The sequence below is a fragment of the Arvicola amphibius genome, chromosome 2, assembly GCF_903992535.2.
Source record: "Arvicola amphibius chromosome 2, mArvAmp1.2, whole genome shotgun sequence".
Classification (NCBI taxonomy): domain Eukaryota; kingdom Metazoa; phylum Chordata; class Mammalia; order Rodentia; family Cricetidae; genus Arvicola; species Arvicola amphibius.
The window spans coordinates 110381070-110388395 of record NC_052048.2 but is presented as its reverse complement, the minus strand read 5'-3'; the positions used below and the strand labels follow the sequence as shown (position 1 = coordinate 110388395).

The 7326-nt window shown below is 37.6% G+C and overlaps 1 pseudogene; it reads right to left on the bottom strand.

Annotated features, from left to right (window-relative positions):
* Positions 1–6475: 6475 nt before the first annotated feature.
* Positions 6476–7071, bottom strand: LOC119806230 (annotated as a pseudogene).
* Positions 7072–7326: the final 255 nt, after the last annotated feature.

The window sequence follows — 7326 nt, the reverse complement described above, 5'->3', positions numbered from 1 at the left end:
TTGCTCCTCCTTTGCTGCCTCCATACACTCATTCTCTTCCCTCTCCTTCCTCTTTCCATTCTTCTCTTCCTTTTCCTCCTCCTCCTCCTCCTCCTCCTCCTCCTCCTTCTTCTCCTCCTCCTCCTTCTCTTCCTCCTCCTCCTTCTCCTCCTTATCCTCCTTCTTCTGTGACACTTTATCTTCCTTCTTTTTCTTCTCTGCCTCCTTATCAACATTCTCCTTCTTTGATTCCTCTTTCTCATTCTTCTTCTCTTTCTTTTTCTTTCCTCTTGCTCTTCCTTCTTCTCTTCTTTCTCTTCCTCCTTCTCCTCTTTCTTTTCCTCCTCCTACTTTGCCTACTCCTTCTCTGTCTCCTTCTCCTCTTTCTTCTACTTCTTTTCCTCCTTCTCTGCCTTTTTTCATCCTCCTGTTTCTTCTCTTTCCCCTTCTCCTACTCCTTCTCCTTTTCCTTCTCCTCCTCCTCCTTCTCCTCTTATACTCCAGGCTGGCCTCAAACTCACAGACATCTGCCTGCCTCATTCTTTTTCTCCTTCTTCTCCTCCTTTACCCTCTCTCCTTATCATCCTCATTCTTTTCATTCTTTTTCTTCTCCTTTTTTCTTTTTTCATCTCCTCCTCCTCCTCCTCCTCCTCCTCCTCCTCCTCCTCCTCCTCCTCCTCCTCCTCCTCCTCCTCTTCCTCCTCCTTCTCTGAGTCCTTTTCATCCTTCTTCTTTCTCCTCCTCCTCTTTCTTCTTCTAATCCTTCTCCCAAATTCCATATCATCTTCTTTCTCTTCCTTTTCCTTCTTCTCCTTCTCTTCCTGCTCTGTTTCTTTTTCTCCCTTCTCTTCTTTCTACTTCTCTTTTTATTCTCTGAGCCTTCTCCTCTTCTTTTTTCTCCTCCCTTTTTCATTCTACTCCTTCTTAGCTTCTTTCTCCTTTTCTGCCTCTTTGTCCTCCTTATGCTCCTTATTCTTCTTCTCCTCCTCCTCCTTCTCTTCATCCTTGTCCTCCTTCTTTTCTTTCTCCTCCTTCTTTTCTTCCTCCATCTCTTCATCATTGTCCTCTTCTATTCATTCTCCTTCTCCTTCTCCTCTTCCTCCTACTCATCCTCTTTCTCTTCCTTCTCCTCATCCTTCTTTCTTTCTTTGCCTCCTTTTCCTCCTTCTCCTTCTCCTCCTTCTCATACTACTTCTTCTCCTTTATCACATTCTTTTACACATTCTCCTCTTCATTTGTTTCCTTATTCTCTGCCTCCTTCCCATCCTTCTCTTCATTCTCTTTATTTCTCCTTTTCCTTCTTCTCTTCTTTGTTCTCCTTTACCTCCTCCTCTGAATAATCAAACAGAAACTATATTAATAACACTACTTAGCCAATATCTCAGGTGTATTTCTAGCTATCTCTTATTATCTTCAAATAACTCATTTCTATCAATCTATGTATCACCACAAGACTGTGGTCTACTGGCAGATATCTCTATCCTTTACCAGCTACATGAGGTCTCTCTGACTCTGCCTATTCTTTTTCCATATCTGTTTAGATTTCCTGCTTGGTTATACTCTGTTGAGCCATTGGTTAAAACAGGTTTATTCATTATTCAATAGAAGCAATACATATAAGAGAAGGACATCACACAATCTCCCATGCTCTTGGTTAGGTAGGATCAATATAACAAAAATGGAAATCCTACCAAAAGCAATCTATTGATTAAATACAATCCCCATCAAAATCCCAAGGCAATTTTTTACAGACCTCAAAAGAACAATACTCAACTTCATATGGAAAAACAAAAAACCCCAAAATATCCAAAACAATTCTGTACAATAAAGAAACTTCTAGAGGCATCATCATCCCTGACATCAAGCTTTATTATAGAGCTATAATAATAAAAAAGTATGGTAATGGCATAAAAAGAGACAGATTGACCAAAGGAATAAAATCAAAGAGCCTGATATTAAGCAACATACTCACGAACACCTGATTTTTGACAAAGAAGCTAAAATTATACAATAGAAAAAAGAAAGCATCTTCAACAAATGGTGCTGGCATAACTGGATGTCAACATGTAGAAAAATCCAAATAGATCCATGTATATCCCCATTCAAAAAACTTGAGTCCAAATGTATCAAAGACCTCAAAATAAATCCAGCCACACTGAACCTCATTGAAGAAAAGGTGGGAAGTAGGCTTGAACACATTGGCAAAGGAGACCACTTCCTAAACATAATGCCAGTAGCACAGACATTGAGAGCAACAACAATAAGTGAAGCCTCCTGATACCAAGACCCTTTTGTAAGACAAAGGACACGTCAATAAGACAAAACATCAGCCTATTAAATGTGAAAATATCTTTATTAACCCTACATCAGACAGATGACTGATCTTGAAAATATATAAAGAACTCAAGCAACTAGACATGAAAATAATAATACAATCAAAAAATGGGGCATAGATCTAAATGGAGAATTCTCAATAGAAGACTCACAAAGTGCTGAAAGGCACTTAAGGAATTGCTCAATATCCTTAACCATCAGGTAATGCAAATCAAAATGACTATGAGATACCTTGTTAGAACAGTCAGAATGGATAAGATAAAAAAAAAAAACCCACCAGTGTTAGCTTATGCTGGAGAAGATGTTGAGTAAGGAGAACACTACTCCATTGCTGGTAGGGGTGTAAACTTGTACAACAAATTTGGAAATCAGGATGATAATTTCTCAGGAAATTGGGACTCAATATCATACCACAAGGTAATTTGCCCAGTTCTTATCAAAGCAGCATTAGCTGTAATAGCCAAAACCTAGAAACAACCTAGGTGCTCCTTAACTGAAGAATGAATAAAGAAAATGTGGTACAATTGTGTACTATGCAGTGGTAAAAAACAATGGCATCTTGAAATTTGAAAGCAAATAGAATGCACAAGACAAAACCATCCTTAGTGAGGTAACCCAGACCCAGAAAGATGACATAGTATGTGCTCACTCATAAGTGGTTATTAGACATAAAGTCAATGATAACCAGACTATAGTCCATGACCCCAGAGAAGCTAGATATCAAGGAACACCCTAAGAGAGACATGCATGGATTCTCCTGGAAAGGGGAATTAGAAAAGTTTTCCTGATGTAAATGGGGGTTGGAGGAGGAGGGATATTTGAGGCAAACATGAGGAAACAGGATGGTTGAGAGGGGGGAAGGACAGAGAGGGTGAACAAGGAAAGTGCTGTCTTGAGTGAAGGAGACATTATGGGACTAGCAAGAAACCTGGCACTAGAAAAAATTGTAGAAATCCACAAGACTTACCCCAGATAAGACGCTAACCAATAGTAAAGAGGGTGCTTGAACTGACCTTTCCCTGCATTCCTAATGATGGCTACCTTAATTGTCATTATAGAACCTTCATCCAGAAAATAATAGAAGAAGATGCAGAAGTCCACAGTGAGGAACTGGGGTGAGCTCTCAAAGGGCAGTCAAATAGAGGAAAGAGCAAAATTGTGACCAAAAGGGTCAAGACCATGATGGGGATACCCACTGAAACAGCTTACCTGAGCTAATGGGAGCTCATTTGCTTTGGAGGGATGCCATGCTCAGCCTAAATATAGCAGGAAGGGCCTTGGTCAGGCTCCAAAGTAATGTGCTAGACTGTGTTATTGTAAGGAAGCCACTTGTTCCTTTCCCACCTTCCCAGACTCCTGAAATAATCACACAGAAACTGTATTAATTAATTACTACTTGGCCCATTAGCCATAGCTTCTTATTGGCTAACTCTTACATATTAATTTAACCCATCCCCATTAATCTGTGTATTGCTATGTGGCAGTGGCTCACGCAAAGTCTCTGGCTGTGGCTGCATGGCTTCTCCTTGTTTCTGCTCACTTTCTCCTGGCATTCCATTTAGTTTCCCCCTCCGAGCTAAATTCTGCCTTGCTATAGGTCCAAAGCAGTTTCTTTACTAATGAGTAGTAATCACAGCATACAGAAGGAAATCCCACATTACTCTGTTGACTCCCTATGGGAACCCTTACTCTTTCTGAGGGATGGATGGAGGTTGAGGAGGGGGAAGATGGAGAGAGCAAGAGGAAGGGAGTCAGAATGGGATTGGTATACAAAATTTTAATTAAATAATAATAATAAAAAGATATTCAATTATAATTTTTCTGATGATTGTTCTAATTTATGTTGTTATTCACAATATGTAAAATTTTTATTTTCTCCACCTTTTCCAAATGCTTCTTGTCTTATTAATTTTTTATTAAACTCATCTTCTATTGTTTTTGAATCAAATATTTAGATATCTAGAACATATACCAAAGATATCTATCCATTTTACAATCAGTCTGAATTCTTAAATTTTATTTGAGTAATAGTGCTTTGCAGTAATGTTTGATGCAAAAATAGTTTTTTATATTCTTATATTTTTGTCAAGCTAGGTATCATTTGAGAATCAATTATATGTCTCAGATAATAAAGGCACATTTCAGCAGGCCTGAAGACCTACGTTTTATCCCTGGAATCTTTCTAGAATAAATACATTGCTTGTCAAAGATGTCCTCTGACCTCTATATGGGTGGCTCTCATATGTATGAGTACATACATGAGTACACACACACACACACACACACACACACACACACACAAATAAATGGATAGATGTAAAACCTCAACAACAACAAAAAGATGTTTCATTTGCAAGACTAGAAACCAAACCCAAGTATAGACTGTCCTCAGAAGTTCTAAGGCATTAGATAGTAGAATTGGTGCTTTTGGTTTCGTGGATTGTGACAATGTCAGGGCCCAAGTTGAACATCTCTCGCTTCTGCATGTGTGTTCAAGGAAACAAGCCTTCCTAAAAAAATGACAAGAACTATGAAAATTACCTTTGATCTAAATGTACCTGAATTTCATGACCTTTAATTTTTATTTTCTCATCAAATTTAAAGTTTAATATGCTAATATTTCATCGTGGCTAAACCCAAGGTAGAATATAAACTGCAATGAAGAAACTGATCAATTTATCCTTTATTGGATAAAGCCAGAATTTTTAAATGAGAAAATAATACATGCTACTTATATTTATCTCTCATCTGCACAGAAACTCTCCAAATTGTCAACACACTGATGCATCATTTATTTGTAATAATTCATTAATCACAATAATGAGCAATCAATCAGATGTTAAATGAACACTCATAATAGGAAGCCTTGTCATTTAGAAGGGCAGTTAATGAGAGCAAGGTGGAAAAATTGCTTGATTAGATCATTGACTTTTCAAACACAATGTTTATGTCTTCATAAATTTCTAATCTTCTAAACAACTGAGCTTCTCAATGCTGATTGTCAGTAAACTAAAGAGAGCAGACTTTTCAAAAGAGGGAGCCTAAGTGCAGGAGCTTCAATGTATAGTTGCTCTAGACAGATTTGTACTGACACTGTTGGATGTAATTGAATTGATGGGATTGTAAGATGCAGAGGAGAAAACTATTGTCTTCACTTGAATGAGGAAACTTAAAAAATGATAGCACAAAATCTTGGAGGTTTATTTCATTAGTAAAACTGTCTCAAAAATAACCTATCTAAAGTAGAATTTTTCTAAGAAAAGATGCATGTATGCATATAGACAGTGCATGACCATATGTGTGCCTGTGTTTATTTGCACATCATCTAAATATATACACGGATATTTCTGTCTTGGTTAAGGTTATTATTGTTATGATAAAACACCATGACTAAAAGTAGCTTGGTAAGCAAAGGAATATTTTGACTTATACTTTTATATCCTGATTCGTCATTGAAGGAAGTCAGGACAGAAACTCAAGCAGTGCAGGAATCTGGAGGCAGGCACTGATGTAGAGATAACATAAGAGTGAGCTTATTTATTTGCTCCTCATGGCTTGCTTGCTCTGCCAGATTTCTTATAAAATTCAGGACTACCAGCCCAGGGTGGTACCACTCACAGTGGTCTGGGCCCTCCCATACGAATCACCAATTAAAAAAAAATGCTCTACAGGTTTTCTTACAGCCCAATCTTGTTGAGGTTCCCTACTTTTGGATGACTGTATTTTATCCCATGTAGTCATAAAACTAGCCAGCAAAAGAATACAATTTTCTGCATTTTAAGTGAAAAACTTCTACTTACTTTGGGAGGTATTGGCTATCAGTTATAGGTGAGTAGATTTTACTCACACAGGTTCTCATACATAACTCGCTTGGATACTTATGCATTGCATCTTAATGCCGTGCCCTATATCTAATCCGTGATCTAGAATAAGGATTTCAAATGCAAGTCTAGAATTCAAATTCAGTCTGATACCTCTGCTTTGTTTCCATTTAAACTATTTTTTTACATATACACATTTTGATAATATAATTTTTAAAAGATGCAGCTATTTTTAAAAATGAGACAAAATATGATTTAAAAAGCAACAAAAAGTGTGTTTAATTAACTTGACAACAGAGAAAGCTGGTAAAGAAACACAGATGAATTTGGTCAAGTAAGAATTAGAACCGAGGAGCTCCATAATCATCTGGCATCCGTTCAATGTTGTATCTCTGGTTAGAAATATACATGATATGAACTCCAGGGATCTTTCGGATTCTTTGTTTGAGGTCCCGATCAACTGTAGCCACAATGTAACACTTCTGCTGAGTGACTCTCTGTACCAAGCAGTCATCAGTATAGGTTCCTTTGTGTGTGCACAGAAGTCGGTCAAATCGTGGATCCTTGGCGATTCTTAGTGCCACTCGGTACTTCTGGCTCAATTTCTCAATTTCAGACATTATACAATCAGTTATACAAGGGATACACTTGGTGTACAGACAGTCCATCATGAATTGCACTAAGTCTAGTTTGGCTTTGATGGAAAAGTTGATGAAGTGGGTGTCAACAAGGATGGTTGACCCAGCTGTGTATTGTACTGGAAGGATAAGCAGGAAGGATGTTGGGGGATTTCTATTTCCTTCAGCGCACTGGGATCTTTCTTCTTTTACTTTTTAGGCTTTAATCTATCCTTTCCTTTCCTTTTAAGTCTCTCATCTCTGAGACTAAGCATTAGCTTCATGGTCACATATTTTCTTGTTTTCTTTTGCTTCCCCATGTTCACGCCGCACTCCTGTTTCTTTGGGAATCCCATTTAAACTATTTTTTAAAGAATCGATTGCTTAAAATAAATTTAAAAATTGTGACACATGAGAAGTACATGAAATCCAGATGTTAGTATCTGTAAATTCAAGTTTGAAGAACAACCTCATTTACTGAAGCACACATTTGTAGCTACTTTATGAATATCCTAGCAGGTCTAAGTAGCTTGGCTAGAAGTGATCTCATTTGCAAAGATGAATATTTTTTATCT